Source organism: Zalophus californianus, chromosome 4 (genome assembly GCF_009762305.2).
Source record: "Zalophus californianus isolate mZalCal1 chromosome 4, mZalCal1.pri.v2, whole genome shotgun sequence".
NCBI classification, from domain to species: Eukaryota; Metazoa; Chordata; class Mammalia; order Carnivora; family Otariidae; genus Zalophus; species Zalophus californianus.
The window spans coordinates 156,086,883-156,103,604 of NC_045598.1; the positions used below are offsets into that span (position 1 = coordinate 156,086,883).

At 40.8% G+C, this 16,722-nt stretch overlaps 1 protein-coding gene across 7 annotated transcripts in view; it reads right to left on the reverse strand.

Moving 5' to 3' along the window:
- Nucleotides 1-16,722, reverse strand: part of NCALD (neurocalcin delta) — a 373,105-nt gene that overhangs the window by 178,779 nt on the left and 177,604 nt on the right. The window lies entirely within an intron of this gene.

A 16,722-nucleotide genomic window follows, 5' to 3' on the forward strand; every position in this document is an offset into this window, starting at 1 on the left:
TTTCAAAACTATCAACAGGGTCAAAGCCCTCTTGGGAAATATGTAGGGAAAAAAAGTCCCAACTCATATCATTGAATTCTTAAAAATCAAAGTATCACTTTTATCAGTTATAAAATATCAAGAAATGTGCAACTGTTTGGGTTTCTAAACAGTCTCCTTTATTTAAAATATTGTCATAATTCAAGGAAAAGGTGTTTCCACTGACATGTTAGAAAAAAAGTAACATTCTACCGATTTCTGTGTATTCGATGATATACCAGTCATTGCGAAATATATCTCAGTCAATATACCAAGGACTCATATTCTTCCAAGCATTTAACAAAAGTACTGAATATACTTAAAGCAGAACTAGGAGTTTTACCAAAGAGGTAATAAACTTGTCCCTTCGAACATAGAATAGAGGCAATAGTTTTTCGTGGTAAAGACCTCAGGCAGGTTATTGAACCTCTGGATGTTCCACAAATAATAGTTATTATGTTCTTTTTAGTCCCAGCAATATAAGAATTCTGATCTAAGATAGATTCTTAATGTTTTTCTTACTTATAATAACCTACACATTTTAATAATATAGATATTTAGAAGAGATTTTGGCTTAATAAAATGTAATCTTTCCAAGCATGATTTTTTTAACTGGAAAATAAAATCTATGAAATGGCTTTTATATACTTTTCTTTATCTCATAGTTACTTTGTTGACATACAAACAGATCACAACTTGAAAAGTGGTATTTTACAGATTTTCATTGTTAGGATGTGGAATCTAGTCAACGTGAATTCACAGTGTTTTACACTTTAAAATATAGTTAACTCCATTTCAGACTTTCAGATTTTACTGAAACAACAACAACAAAGGATACTTGATTAAAATGGCAAGGTAGGTAAAAGAGCAGTTACTAGAGCCGATCTGACATAGGACCCCGACAGCTTCCATTAGTATCAGAGTGGACAGGCCACTAAAGACCAAGCTCGTTGGTGGCATCCCAGTCAGATGGGCTGAGAGCAGGAGAAGAGCATCACATGAAAGGTATTAAACGCTCTGCCTGTTCTCTATGCCCCCAGACAACTTTCATTTATCTGCCCACAGGAGTACATTGAAATACAGCCTGTCTTACCTATCTTGTTTTCAGAGATTGCTAAGAAGTTGATGATGGAGGGAGGGAGGGGTGTGAATGTAGATAGGAATGCAGGTGTAAGTAATGAACAGGGTATAGAATCTATTTTTATATAATAGCAGCTTTCGTTGAAACATACGTAAGGGAAATTTTGTAGATTACACACATATCTTGCTAATTTAAATGATCACTTCGGGGAAACAAGGAGGTAAGGGGGAAGTGGGCTAACTTTGGAGCAGTCGCTTACCATTACGAGGCCTCTTTATACAGAAAAGTACATGTATTACTCTAAAACCCCTTTCTGACATCCATTTCAAGTTGGCCCTTACTTCTCCTTTAAGATCTCCATCAGGAAGTTTATGGTTTACGAGCAAATAAATACAGCTGTGGCCAAATTTGCTTTTTCAGAAGCCTGAAGTGAAACCTTTTTTAATGGTGTCAGTGCTTAAAATAGTTACTTTATGTATTTTGGGTTGCATATACAAATTTCAAGGTTTATGATATGAAAGTCTGAGAACATTTGGATAAAAACTGCTTTGAAATGTTTTAAGTGTTGTATGAGGATACCGTTTAGCTACCAACACCAGGATTTCTATCTTATCCATCAGCCATGACATCCACTCATGCTAATGATGAATAAAAGGGTTTCTGGTCTCAGTGTTGATATCCAGTTTTTAGATGCCAAAACAAAGCATTTTCACTGAGCACTATACTGTGACAAGAACTTGTAAATAGAATCAAATAGCTCTTTACATTTTCATTTTAATATGATTTAATAAGTCTAGTAATTTGAATATCAGAATCCAACCCTAACTTTCCTCAGGAAGTGGAAAAGGCTTAATATTTTATTCATCTGGAAAAAAAAAATGTGCCATGCTCCAAAACACAATTAAACTAGAAACAGATGATATTCATCCTCTCAGGGGCATTTAGCATAAGCTAAATATATTCACAGCACAGTTGATCATTTATAAACACAGCTACCATCGCAACCAGAGTTGTGTCCATGGCAGTCCATTCATGGTCTAAAGTGAAAAGCCATGAATTCTGCTAGGCTGGAGTCCACCTTTAAACATCATGCAATCAACACTGAGCTATTTTAGAAAATGCTCAATAAAAATATTTTAAAACATTCTATTCTCTTGTTTTCTACTTTAAGACTGAGTACTTAAATGAGGATTAATCTAGTTCTCTCCACTTCAGTAAATATGGAAATCAGGTATGGAGGGAATAGACTTAATAGGATTCTAGTTTCCATTAAAGGATCATTGCTACTGCGCTTGTTCCTCATAGCACAAACTCACTTATGCGAGATGCTTTCCTAAGCTGCTTTCATTTGCTAAGATTCATTCTGATGCCATGGTTCTGTGACTCAAGTTGTGAGGAATGGATACTTTTTTCATTTCTTTCTTAAAGCTGGTCTTAAATTCAGAAAGCATGTTATGACAAAATAAAAAGCAATAATAACAAGAAGAAACCAAATTTATTCCAGGGAGAGAGATTGGATAAATGGAGGTTATACAAATGTATTTTCTAGCCAATTGGTCAGTCAGCAACATTTATAGAGAACCTACAAGGGCAGAGCCCAGATGGAATTACCCCCTCTCCTCAGGCCATCTGCAATGCCCTGTGTGGGAGAATGGCAGGCTGGGTCACAAGCAGAAAAATACAATCATCCGATAGCCATTCTATGTGCTTATCTATTCCTTCAACAAACATTTACAGAGCATCCACCGTGAGGCAAGGCCTAGGGGCTAGAAATGAATGATATGACTTCAGCTTTAAGATGCTCACTCCTAGGATGCCTGGGTGGCTCAGTCGTTAAGCGGCTGCCTTCAGCTCAGGTCATGATCCCGGAGTCCTGGGATCGAGTCCCACATCAGGCTCCCTGCTCAGCGGGAAGCCTGCTTCTCCCTCTCCCACTCCCCCTGCTTGTGTTCCTGCTCTCGCTGTCTCTGTCTCTGTCAAATAAATAAATAAAATCTTAAAAAAAAAAAAAAGATGCTCACTCCTAGAGGGGAGAAGCTGACTAGTCACTTATAAAAGACAAGTAAACCAATAAAATAATCAAAATGTGAGCAGTTGAATGACAGACTCACATAAACGTGAATAGCTGGTCTGAGCAATACCTGCACACACACCTTCTTCCTTCCCTTTCCCTTCGGATGGTTTTCCTCATTAGCACTTGGTCATTAGCACCATCATCACTTGATGTCATCATACATTTATTTGTTTATTTTGGTTTTCTGTCTCCTTCCACGGGAAAGTAAGTCCTTGAAGGCAAGGGATTTCTTTGGTTCACTGAGGTAAACCAGCCCCCAGAACAGGACTTCACAACTAGGAGGTGTTCAATAAACATTTATAAATGAATGTCTGAGTAAATTACAGAAGTCATTCAAAAGAAAGTATGATTATCTGGAAAGATGGGAGGCAATGATGTTAAGTTATTACAAAAGGTAATTACATTTTGACAAAGAAGTTGAAAGTCAGTCAAGAGAAGTTCGCTGGGCAGGTCCTCGGGGACACCTAGCAATAAGTCCACGGAGTACAGGTAGTATTGTCTGCCCAGTGTCCTGACCTCGTGGAACTGTCTCCCAGCCCCCCGTGGCTTTAATAGGGTAGCTGATCCCAAACATCTACTCCTCTGACCACGAGGGAGGACGCAAACCAAGCCAGGCCAGCTGGTTCTCCCTCCTGGGCATTTACACCTGGACAAGAATGAGAAGCAAAGGCAGCTATGAGGGGAAGCAGCATCTCAGAAGGATGGTTTCCGTGTTTTGGCTTCTGAGACCCCCAATGCCCAGGTTCCTGTCTTCCCCAAAACCTGTTTGGTCAGCTCTTCCTCAGCAATTTTAGCTATTAATATCCTTCCAATAAACTTTTTTTTTCCTGGCTCTGGTAGTCTCCGTTTATTTCTGATGATTACATTCAAAGCACTCTGTGACCACAGGAGCTGATTAAAAGATGAATGTGGTTTGGAAAGGCTCAGAGTAAAGAATTTTTATTGAGCATTAACCATATGCAGGTACTGAGCGAAGCTCTTTATAGAAGTTATCCACTTTAATCTTTACAACCATCTCCATGAGTACCTATTCCCATTTTAAAACCGAGCCAAGCTCCCCACTCTATACCAAGTGGCTGAGCCAGCACTTGACTCTAAAGACCACAGTCTTAACAGCTCCCCGCTGTCCTCCTGGGAAACACAATTTTGAGTGTGTGATAAACAACTAGAAATGCCACTGGTGTCATGGTCAGGTTAGGTGAGTTAGGGTTAGGGATTAGGTGGAGATGGGTATCCTTAGGGAATGGGTAGAGTTAAGGGTAGTGGCACTAGCTTCCGTGCTTATAATTCAGGAATCTGACATTCTGAATTGTGTTATGATTTTTTTTTTTCCTATGCCATGTAAAGAATTAAGGAGAATTTCCTAGTGAGAAGTGCTAAAACAGGTGCCTGGGACAGGTGGTTCCAAAGTCTGAAAAAGACCTTAGTATAATTGCATATTTTTATTAATTAACCACCAGATACATGTATACATGGAAGTGACTGTAAATCATATAAATACATCTAATTAAACTTAAACAAAATGTATCCCCAATTCAGCTTCCTCTTAGACTGATCCCAAAGTTGCCTCTGGCTATGCCACTGTTTTAACACATGAGGGTAAATGCAGTCACAGTGGAGAGACAGTGCTCTTAACCAATTATAGTCAAAAGTTCCTTCTCCTTAAAATCTTACAAGAACGTTTGGCCATGTGGGCTAAATGGTAGGGTTCTGAGCTTCTGAGCTCACAGTGCATCTGGCCTGTGCTTTCCCCTCCTCCACGTCTGCTTTATCCCCATGATCAGAGAGTCCTCTTCCTCCCTCATCACGCCAAATAGGAAGCAGAAAATGGCCCATGCTTCTTGTTTAGTAAGTCAGGAGAGGGTGGGTCTTCAGATCCAGATTCATCAAAATGTGCTATCTCCCTCATGGAACACAATGGAAACAGTGCAGTAGGATGAATTAGCATCATTCATCCCACTGGAGCTTTATGAAGTCTTGGCTCTACACTATCTCCCCAAGACAGAGATCAAAATAGCAGCATCCGAACCATCCTTCATTGGTACCAGTGTGTGGGGGCAAATGGGACAGAGCCAATATGATTAAATTAAGGACCTTAAGATGGGGAGATTATCCTGGATTATCCAGATGGGCCCAATGTAGTCATAAGGAGGCAGGAGTGTCAGAGTTAAGGCAGAAGGCAGTGGAAGCAGAGATTGGAATGATGCAGCCAGAAGCCAAGGAATGCTGGAAGCTTCTAGAAGCTAAAAATGGAAAGGAAATGGATTCTCCCCTCAGAGCCTCCAGAAGAAACCAGCTATGGTGACCTTTTGACTTTAGTCCACTGAAACTAATTTCAGGCTTCTGCCCTCAGAACTGTAAGTGAATAACTTTGTGTTGTTTTAGTCTAAGTTTGTGGCATTTTGTTACAGCAGCCATATGAAACTGAAACAACCACCTTCTCACCCTGACACTTCTTTTCTATGCTGACCTCACCAGCACCCACTTTTGCTCCCCTCCAAAACTACACACTACATCCAAATGAGGGCTTTGGGAGTAGTTCTCTCCTCATCAACCCTGAACAATTGCCCTGGGTGTTAGAGACTTCAAGGCACCAGAAACTCTGTACCATAAGGATAGGAAATGCTTGCATGCAAGGGGTAGGATGGGCAGAAACAATTTAGGACAGCAGTAAGCGCTACTGAAAAGGAGTTTGGAGTCATCAGCATATAGGCAATGGTTAAAGTCAAACCATAGCTAGACCATGTAAATACATGATAGTGACCTTGATTGAACTAGGAAGTGGATCAAGGGGATTTAGTTTGCAAATCATAGGCCTATCAGAGGTACCATAGAAAGTTAAGAGAAAATGTGATCTAGAATATAATTTTTAAAAATTAACCTTGAGCTGAAATACAATCTCAGCTAGGTCATGAAAAGGATCATATCTCATTCAGAGAGAAGCAAGCCTCAAAGAAAGCTCCTGAATTCCATATTGGGCACAGGGTTACAAAAATAGTCATAGTTCCTGACCTTAAGGAGATTACAGATAATTTCATCACAATGTAATGTGTGATGTGATAATGGTGTCAACAAGTGTACTCTGGGGGCACAGGAGAGGGGACGGTTAGTCCAAAGGATGGACTGAAGAAAACTTTCCTGAAGGAGTAAAAACTCATTTAAGGGATGAGTAGGAGGGAGAGAAAGCAGGGGAGCATTCATGGTAGAGGAAATAGCACAAAGTCCTGGTCGGGGGGGGGGTGGGTAGTTAAATCAATATGAGTGGATGAGTTCCCCCAGAAGATTATGCATAGTGACAAGAACAGAGGAGCAAGGACAGAACCCTGGAGACGAGTAAGGGTTAACGAGAAGGCAAAGGAAAAGAAGCCCACAAATAAGTCCAAAAAAGACCAAAAGGATCTGGAGGGAAGTCAAGAGGAAATGGTGTCATGGAATCCAAGAGGGTTAGAAGGCTTCGGGAAGGAGGGAGTTGAGTGAGATGAGTACTAAAAGGATCAAGAGAAAACCAGAAATGAGTTTTCTCAGAGCAGGTACATTAGACAAGGAGAGTACAAACCGGATTGCAAAGGGCTCAGTAAAGAAATGGAAACACCATGTTGAGACTGCACTTTCAAGTATCTTGGTTGACAAGGGAATGAGAACCATGCCTACTTGTCAGGTTTTTAAACTTTGGAGACAAAAATAGGCTTTACAGGCTGCCACTAAAATGAAGAGATAAGATTTAAATACACAACGAGAAGATAAGAATCAACTTGGATCTTTCTCCTCAAACTTAAGACAAAGCTAAAGTAAGTGCAAGTATCACAAGAACAGAGGGGCAAGCTGGCTAGAAAGAAGAAAAACATTTTAGAAGTAAAGAGACTATATATAAAAAAAACTTGTAAAAGAAGTCTCAAACTAAAGATCCCAAGGAGAATGAAGAAGATCTGGATGCATATGAACAAGAGAAATGGGGGTGGGGTGGGGTGGGGGGAAGAGTTAAAGATGCTTAGGCCAAAGGAGTGGATTCCACATCAAAGAAGCAAAATCAATAATAGTTGCACAAAATTTTATAAAAACTACAAGGTAAAAAAAAAATAGAAATAGGTGAAGAATTTCAGACAACTACATTATAATGATAAAGTAGGAGATAAAGGACTATTTCAAAACCCAGTTTCCATGGTCATCCCAAATTCGGCAAACATTCTTTGAGCACTGATGCAGGAAGAAAGGATTATATTTACTTAATAGCAGTAAACACAAAAATAAAAGATTTTGCTCAAGAATGACATTAAAATGTTCTTTCATGAAACCAAGTGGCAGGATAAGATTTTGATGGATCTAATATAAAAATAAAGAGTTTAAAGTTTACAACAGAATTCAAATAATTAAAATGATAGAGGAAAATAAAGAACAAGAAAAAAGGAACGGTTAGTCATGTCAAATGCTGTTGCAAAGTCCAGTAGGATGAGTACTGAAAAGTAATCATCAAGAGGTCACTGATGACCTTGACAAAAGGTTTTGGGAGCTTCCAAGTTACACATATTTAGAGAATATTGTTAATAAAAGATCAAAATCGTAACATCAGGATGGGCAGGCAAACAACATGATCCAACTCAGTCCTGTCATTTCTAATTATTTCTTAATAACACTGAACAAGCAAAGAAATAATGGTAACAATTTGCAAGTAGCAATAGAAACATGCAGTAAGTAACTGCATCCTGAAAATGTCTTAATAATGACAACGACCTATTCCTTAAGCTTGAAGTTGAGGTCAGACTTTTAACCTACACGGAACACAGGCACATGACCCCACAGATCCCCGGTAATTACCTGGTGATCACCAATGTCTATCTGGCCTTGCCTGAGGGCTAGATCATCCCTGTATTCACTTCTGGATGTCATATAATTAACTCTTGCCTTGTTCTTATTCATTCAAAGGATGGAGTAAAATGTGCATGGATGTCGTTATTAAACATATTGTTAAACCTGGTATCTATCAGTTTTTGGATCTGATCAAGATTGGCACATAGAGGAAAAAAGCACATTTTCACTATTAAAGAAGGCAAGCTTTCTCTCTTTCCCCAATGCCAGGAGAAAAATTCTTCTGTAATTGAGTGTCAGGTCATTGACTGGCTGTCAATAAACGTTCTATGAATTAATGAAGGGTTAAGAAATAGGAGTGCAGCAATAATTAGCATAAGTGTAATGTAATGTAAATTACCATAAGTGAATAAAGGTCTTTCCCACAGTTTTGGTGAGGGATGGATAGCTCTTTACCTGAACTCAATGTTCCATTTTTGCAGTGTCAGAGAAACTCACAGATTCAAATTAAAGGGAAACACATCTTAATTGATGAGATGTCTGAAATACAGACTAGTTTTAATGAGGCATGCCTTTGTAAGTCACACAGAAACTAATTGCGCTCGAATCAGTGGCAAGGATTACTAAATAGGTTGTCTCCCCAACCCTTTCAATGACTTAGATAATGGTTGTTTTTAATTCTTTCTCTTTACTGCAAGTAGGAATTTTTAAAAGCTGTAAGTAGCTTAACTTTTCTCCTTAGCGCCATTCCAGTTGACAGAAAATTTGCTGAGCAAATCCCTCTTCTTAGTAAAAAAATAAATAAACTTCTGCTCAACCTGGTCTAAACAGCTACAAATTCTGATTTAATGAATGTGGTTTGGTAAAAATTAAATTGAGTGTACTTATCACTATATAGCATTATGGGCACATGGCATTAACAAACCTGGCAGAGAGAAACCAACACTGTGGAATGGCTACCATTGGGAAGTATTTTCCATTTGATAATGTCATTTGATCCTTATGACAATACCATGAGGCGGCTACCATTATCCCCATTTTACTGATGCTGAAACCGAGATTCAGAGACGTGAAACAGTGGCCTTAAGATCAGACAGGTGGGGGGGTGGGGGGATGGGTTAGCCTGGTGATGGGTATTAAGGAGGACACGTTCTGCGTGGAGCACTGGGTGTTATGCACAAACAGTGAATCATGGAACACTACATCAAGAACTAATGATGTAATGTATGGTGATTAACATAACAATAAAAAATTAAAAAACAAAGATCAGACAGGTAGTAAGTGACAGTGGCCAACGTGATCCTACGGCAGTCTTACTATAAAGCCCATGAGTGCTTTCCTCATCATATTGTTAAAAAAAAAAAGACCCAATTCTCTGGGAGCCAACTCAGTGCAAAAGTGGAGCTTCTAGGAGAGTGGTAGTCAGCATGCACTTAGTGCCATTTTTTATCATTGAATATTCTTTTCAAGGCTGAAGTTGTGCTCTTTGAACACTTATTGACATCTTGAGCCTAGCAGATTTTGTTGCATTTGCAATTTTGAGAGGAAGAGTACCTAGATGAATGCTCCGGAGTTGGCATGTTGAAATGAATCGCAAATCCCTCTAGAAAATGATATATTAAGGCAGAGACACAGGAAAATCAGTTGCCTTGGGGAGCAACAGGAAGGAACTGGGTTAGATATTAAGGAGGACCTCCTGACACTAAGACAAGATAAGCACTGAAATGAACTGAGGACATTCGGTGGCGCCCTTGTGTGAAGACATATATAACAATCAGCGATCCATCGTCAGCCATAGGAAGTGCATATGGGAGCAAAAGCATGGACTATTTTAACTGACTCCAACATGTCTCCCTCAAATGTGGACACGACTGGTGAAAAAGCAAATTGTTTTGTGCAGTTTTGTGTGATGGTCAGTCAGTGCGGCCATAAGGGGAGACACCGGAGAGGTTCAGAAAGACAAAAGTTTTTTATAGTCACAGGTCCTGGAGACAGGAGGCACACCTGTCATACAGGGCCATGGTAGGGGGAAGCCTCAGGGTGGTCAGGAGGAAGAAAACAAGAGGAGGGGAAAGCCTAGGCCACAGTCTTTACTGGGGCTTCCATGGAAAAGGCAAGGCAGGGCAGAGGAAATAGTTTAACATTGGCTAGTTTGAATAACTCCAGAGGGTTTGGGGCTATAGCGGTGGTCTCTCATTGCCTGGTACTGGGCCCTGGCGTGAGTGAGGGCATGGAAATGTCGGCTTGGTGTGAATGAGCCAGATGGAGGAGGTATGGCTCTGGATTGGTTAGTTTTCTTTTCAAAGGCATGCTGCCCCTGAGTCCTTTGCTATCTCTAAGAATTGGCTAGCCCGGGGAGGGGCAGTGTCTCCCCAGCCAGAAAGGTTTTTAAGGTTTCAAAATATCATAATATATAGGAAATTAAAAATACAAACCATACACAAACATACCAAAAATTAGCACCAAATAATAGAATCTAGATGGAGCTCCAGCATCTGTTTAACCTTCAGTATGACAGCCTTTGGTCCCCCAGAGCCCAGACAGACAGCAGTATGCACAGCTGGTTTGGGGAAACTCAGAGAGCAAACACAGTACGATGACCACAGCTGATAGGCCAACAGACGACCCAAACCCAGAATGAGACAAGCTGAAGGTTTGGACAAAAGATATTATAAAGCATCACAACATCCTGGATAAACTGTACAGAAGCTAATTGGTCGGTGGCTGAATGGAGAACACACAAGCCGAATTGTCTGGAAGTTAAAGGCACATCACACAGAACGGCTAAATCCGCCACTGCCACAGAGAATGCATTTGGATGCACCCAGAGGCTTCTGAATAGAACCCACCACCAAAGCTATACATATTTTACGATTAAATTAAGGCTGTTTACAAATGTGTTTTTAAGACGAGAAGTACCAACTTTTTACCAACAAACAAAGCCAACACATTTAAGATTTTAATCCAGTCTGAAATAACAAATAGAAAGGAGAAATTCTACTGGATAAATTCCCCTCTGTAGTGTAGGCTATAAAACATTTTAAGCCTCAAAGGTAGTCTATGCTTCTCTTTTAGCAGAAATATTCATTCATTTACTATCTATATGAACTAATGTTTATGATTATTCTGATATATAACATAAACTTATGAACCAGATTGCAAAAATAGCATCTGTGCATCCTTCCAACTGATATGACAAACAAGAGCTCACAATGGGCATTTCATGGTGCCCTTGTCATGTGCATGTACCTGCAAAGATGTTTACCAGCAAGTAGGGATGACAGCTTGACATGGAGTGTTGACTGAAAGCATCATTTCAGCCTAACTACAGCGATTTCTGAAGTAAATCATTGTTTGATGTCAATTCTTTTACAGTCATTAATATATCACAAGCACAGGCCAAACCATTTCAAGATATATTTCTTTTTATGTCAGGAAGGCCCCAAACAGGAAGTGATAAATCGTTATTTATTTTCTTTTTCTTTTATCCCCAGACATCTCAAGTCATAAGCTTGGGGAGGGAATGTAGTTAGCCATCACCTGAATGAGTCATCTTTTGGATATGGCTGTCTTCACAGCACACGCTTTGTGGTGGTAGAATTCCAGTTTGAGTCAAGGGTATGACAACTACCTTTGAAAGCAAGCAAATGCTTTACACAAAGGGGAGCGAAAAGGAGAGGCCCCCACGTCTCACTTAACACCATTCATTTCAAACACTGCATATCCCGTACCTGAAGAATAGGGAAAGACCCGCTCTCAGCACTAGAATTCGTGTTCAGACTATGTACTTGGTTAAACCCTATGAGCTGATGAGGAGAGGCAGATGCACCCAAACCAAAGTCAACTCATTTGCTGCTGGCCTCTTGCTAATCAAAGAATTTCACTGACAAGCTACCAGTTTCAATCCTGACAAGCTTAGCAACAAAAACCTTATCAAGGTATAGCAATTTTTCATATTAAGCAATTTCAAACATATATTACTTATGCTTGCCTGTAAGGACCACATAGTACAACATGAAAGACAAAATCCAAACAAGGATAGTGTGAAAAATGCTATTAGAGGTATGATTTATATACTATAGGAACACAAGAGATGGACAACCTCTCTCTGGCATGTTGGAGAATAATAAGAAAAATGCAACATAACAACTACCACCAACATTTACTGAGAGCTGACTTTGGGTCAGGAATGATTCCTATGCTTTATATGTTTTACCTAACTTAATCCTTACAATTCAATGAGATAGAAAATAGTAAAGTACAGCATTCATTCAACACGTTTGAGGCATTGCTCTAAAGGCTTTTTCTTCAATACATTCATTTAATCCTCACAGCAAGTCTGTACAGATCTTATGACCTCCATTTTCCAGATGGAGAAGCTGAGGCACTGAGGGGTTCATTAATTTTCTCAAGGTCATATAAATAGGAAGTGGTGAAGCCACCATTTGAAACCAGTCTGGCTCTGCTGCCGACATGCTTAACCACTAATATACACGGTCTCACCCAATTACCATCCCATAGTTACAGATAAAGAAATTAAGGTCCAACTGATGAATGGCTGTTCTAGATAGAAAGTGTAAGTGGTCTGACTGCAGAGCCTGCCCTCCCAAGTTCTATCTCATGAAGAGAGCCATCTGAGCTGAGACTGAAGGATGAGAATTTAATAAGATGGAGAGAAAGGGAAAAGTTGTTCTCAGGAGAGAAGGGTACGTGTGGAAAGCCACCCATCGTGGAGAGTTCTGACATTGAGAAGTGGTCTGGAATGGCTCAGTGACTACTCTGGGCTTGCCCCCACTGATCTGTTCTTGAAGGGGGTGACTCAGAAGAGACACCACACCAGAGAGAAATGGGCACTGGGAAAGTAGAGCATCCCTGCTACCAATCAAGGTGGCTATCCTGAAACTTTACCAAGCAACAGCTCCTTGTCATTTTTTGCACATTCAACTTTCAACATAATCCAAAATGCCAGAAAACAATCATTTCCTATTTGCAGGAGGTTTTGCAGAGCTGATTATGAATAAAAAGCATCATGCCCTGTTCCTTTTATCAGGAACCTCACTGACAGAGTCTTTTACTTTTTATGAAGACAAATGAATATGGGTATTCTGATTAGAAGCAGAACAACATCAGCTCGTGAACCAGACTCTGGACATAACATCTGGGACATGACAGCTGTCAGAGGAGGAAGCTGAAGATGCACCACACAAGAAGAGACATCAGTGCTAGGCACATCCGGTGAATCCAATTGACAGAGGCAACTTGTCCTGTGTTAGTAGACTCTCATAGTGAGCATTAGCCTCTCAGCAACTGGACATTGATATAATTATCCTTCATAAGGGAGGATGGTCACCTTGGGGGTGCAAGTGGGGGGTGACAATGTATTGGACATGCAAGGTGGCTTCCAGTCAGACCATTTCCTCTGACAAGTCTACTATCCACAACCTTTTTGGAGAGGTTTTTCACCATAGGACCAGCCTGCCTTGTAGCTAATTGAACCAGAGACAAGTGTGTGACCCAAAAGCAGGTTTTATAGGCTGCCCTATGGGTACTAGAGAGGACCCATCAGATTTTTTTCTGGAAGAGTTTAAATGCAAGACATATAAAAAATAGTAGAGCACAGACTGACAAAAAAGCAGAAAGACGGATGAGTAAACTAATGTCAAGAAACAACAGGGAGCAGAATGAAGTTGGCCACAAGCAGTGTCCTCCCATTTAAAGAAAGACTCTCTTACAGACAATAATGGCACATGGCTGGCTTTCCTGCTGCTCCCATCCAGATCCGTCCCCTACCCTTCTACGCCACAGGAGGCTGATCTCTACAGATTGCACCGCCCGAGATCCCTTGCTCTCTGGCTTCCTGTGGAGCTGTGCCAATTGGAGACATAGCAGATCAAAGGGTACGAGGAGAAAGAGTTGGGAGGCATGTCTTCCCTTTTCCCTCCCTGCCTTGCATCATGCTTCTGGCAGTGACTCTGTCCTCGTACAAGTTAAGTCCCTGTCAATGGCTCTTTCTGTACCTCCAGTGCTTGCCAGCTCTGGCTTCAGGCTCAAGAGGGATTCTTCCTTTTGTTGTCCCTGGCTGCTTCAGGGACTTGGGCCCCTCTGCTCCTGCCCACATATCTATAAACAATCTCTTCATTAAAGTACCTTTCAAATCCCAGCCTGGGAGCCTTTTCTTCCCATTGGAGCTGATTTGTGGAAGAACACAAAATAGAGAGCAATAAGACAAGAATGAGTGGAACGAAGTCTGCGAAGAGGCTCTTTCCTCTTCCCTGCTCCTCTGTTGAATAAATCCTTTCACTGGAGGTGAACTGTGAAGACTCTGGAGAGCCTCAGTAATCTATGGGGGAGTCAGGGTATCACCTACAAGCCTCTCCTCATTGTGATGTTTGTTCAACCAGTGATTTTTTTTTTATACAAGCATTTACTGAGCCTCTACTATGTGTCAGGCATCATGCAAGGCTCTGGGGATCAAGTGGCAAACAAAATACACACAGTCTTTGCCCTCATGGATTTTACAGTGGTCAGGGAAGTAGGGAAGGCAGGGTTTGATGTAGTCATGGAGCAGACAGTAAACAGATAATCATGTAAATCAGCTTATAATTACAAACCTTGACAAGTACTCAAAGGAAAATTGGAAGCTAAGAGAAAAATAGGAAGTCTGATTTAGAAGACTGACTCTAATGACTGGAGCTGCTATTGGCTAAACTACCCATCTTATGGATGAAGAGACTCATAAAAAGTGAATATGGAGAAGACTGTGACATAAGCATGTTTAGGTAAAAATGCCTGGGCTCATAGGGCAAAGCCATGTCACCTCCAACACCTCCTTTTGCTACAGAGAACAGATGAGGCTGGGTTTTGATAAGTATGTTATGTGGAGGACAAGTATTACGGTGGCCAGGTCAGTCCAGACACTGCCCTCAATCTCCGCTTCCGAAATTTCCTGTCACGGCAGAACGTGCCTCTGGAGAGGTAAGAATTTTAGTATTTGAGGAAGTATGAAATGAGGCCAAAAGCGGTGCCAGTCACCTCCTTTGTTCAATTTGGGGAAAAGTTCTCATCATTCCCCTTTTTCTGAGGGCACAAAGCATTTAGAATAGCACCTCTCAGAAGCTGTTCCACCTTATCCACTATCGTCTCCTCAAAACTGCATTGCTTCTCTTGGGGCATGAGTGATCTGAGTTAATGGGGCGTCAAAACTTTTTTTTTTAAGATTTATTTATTTATTTGAGAGAGAGTGCATGAGTGGGGGGGAGGGGCAGAGGGTGAGGGAGAGAATCTCAAGCAGATTTCCTGCTGAGTGGGGAGCCTAACGTAGGGCTCAATCCCAGGACCCTGAGATCACGACCTGAGCCAAAACCAAGAGTCAGGGCTTAACCAACTGAGCCACCCTGGCGCCCTGCAGAGGTCAAAACTTCTGAGGAAAAAAAGAGGAGGAAAGTCCTCCTCTTACTTTCTTTTGTTTCCCAATGTCCTGGATAACTACTAGTAAAGATATGTCTTCAGTTTGTCTTCTTATGTGATACTCCATTAGGAACAAAAGAACATTGAATTTTGGGGGTCTTATTTTGGGAATGGGCAATTTACAACCTTTGATGTTTTTATACAACACTCATGTAATATTCAATTAATAATTACTGAGTTCCTATTATGTGCAAGACATTATGCTTGTCTCAGGTGATATAGTAATGAGCTCAACCTACATGGCCCTTGCCTTTAAGGGATTTCTAGTGTGGCCAGAAAGACAGATAATTAGCAAGCAATTGCAAAAAAATTATAGTAAGTGTTATATAGGATACTTATAAGACACTTAATAAAGACTAGAAAAGTCAAAGAAAGCTTTCCCAAGAAAATTGTCACTTTAATTACTTAAAGGATTTGTAGCTGAACAGAAAGCTGCAGTGAGTGAGGGATTGGGACTATTCTAGGCAAAAGAAACAGCTTCATGTGCAAAGGTACTGGGGTGAGAGGGAGGTGCATAGGGATGCTGACTAAAGGTCCCTATGGCTATAGGAAGGGATGTAAGAAAAAGAGATGGGGGATGAAGCTGAAGCTGTTGCATTTGGCTGGGTCATGACCACACCTGGAAGCCCAGTTAAAGGTGTTGGCCTTTATCTTAAGGTTACCATGAGTCCCTTGAAGAGTTCTAAGCAAGGAAATACATGATTAAGTTTATGTTTTGGAAAGATCATACTAACTCAATTGAGATAAGGACTAGAGGGTTCCAAGAATGGAGGGGAGGCACTGTTTAGGGAAGACGTGGCACCAATCCACGTGGGAGACAATGCTGGCCTGGACTAGAATACTTCCTCAACTTACAAAGCCTCAGACATGGTTGAACTTGAGCTGAACTTGAATGAGTGAGTTGGCAGGACGTAGGGTGGACTGGATGGACACAGAAGGTGAATGAAGAGGTGACCCATGCCTCTCAAGGATGACCCATGCCTCTCACCTGCCCATCTAGGTGAATGGTGCTGCCAGACTGAGAAAGAGCAAGTTTACTGGACGAGAAGGAAAAATTATGAATGAAATTTTAGCTATGAAGTTAGAGGTGATTTCAAGGTATCCGTATGAAGACACTTAGTAAGTAGTTGAATAAAGCCCTCTGGGCACCAAGACAGAGAGCTGGCTGGACCTAAGGATGGAACTCTTTAGATACAGATGGTAATTAAAGCCATGGCTATAGCAGTTGTTCAGGGAGAGGGTAGTGAGATAAGAATACAGCCTGAGGGAGAACACTGAA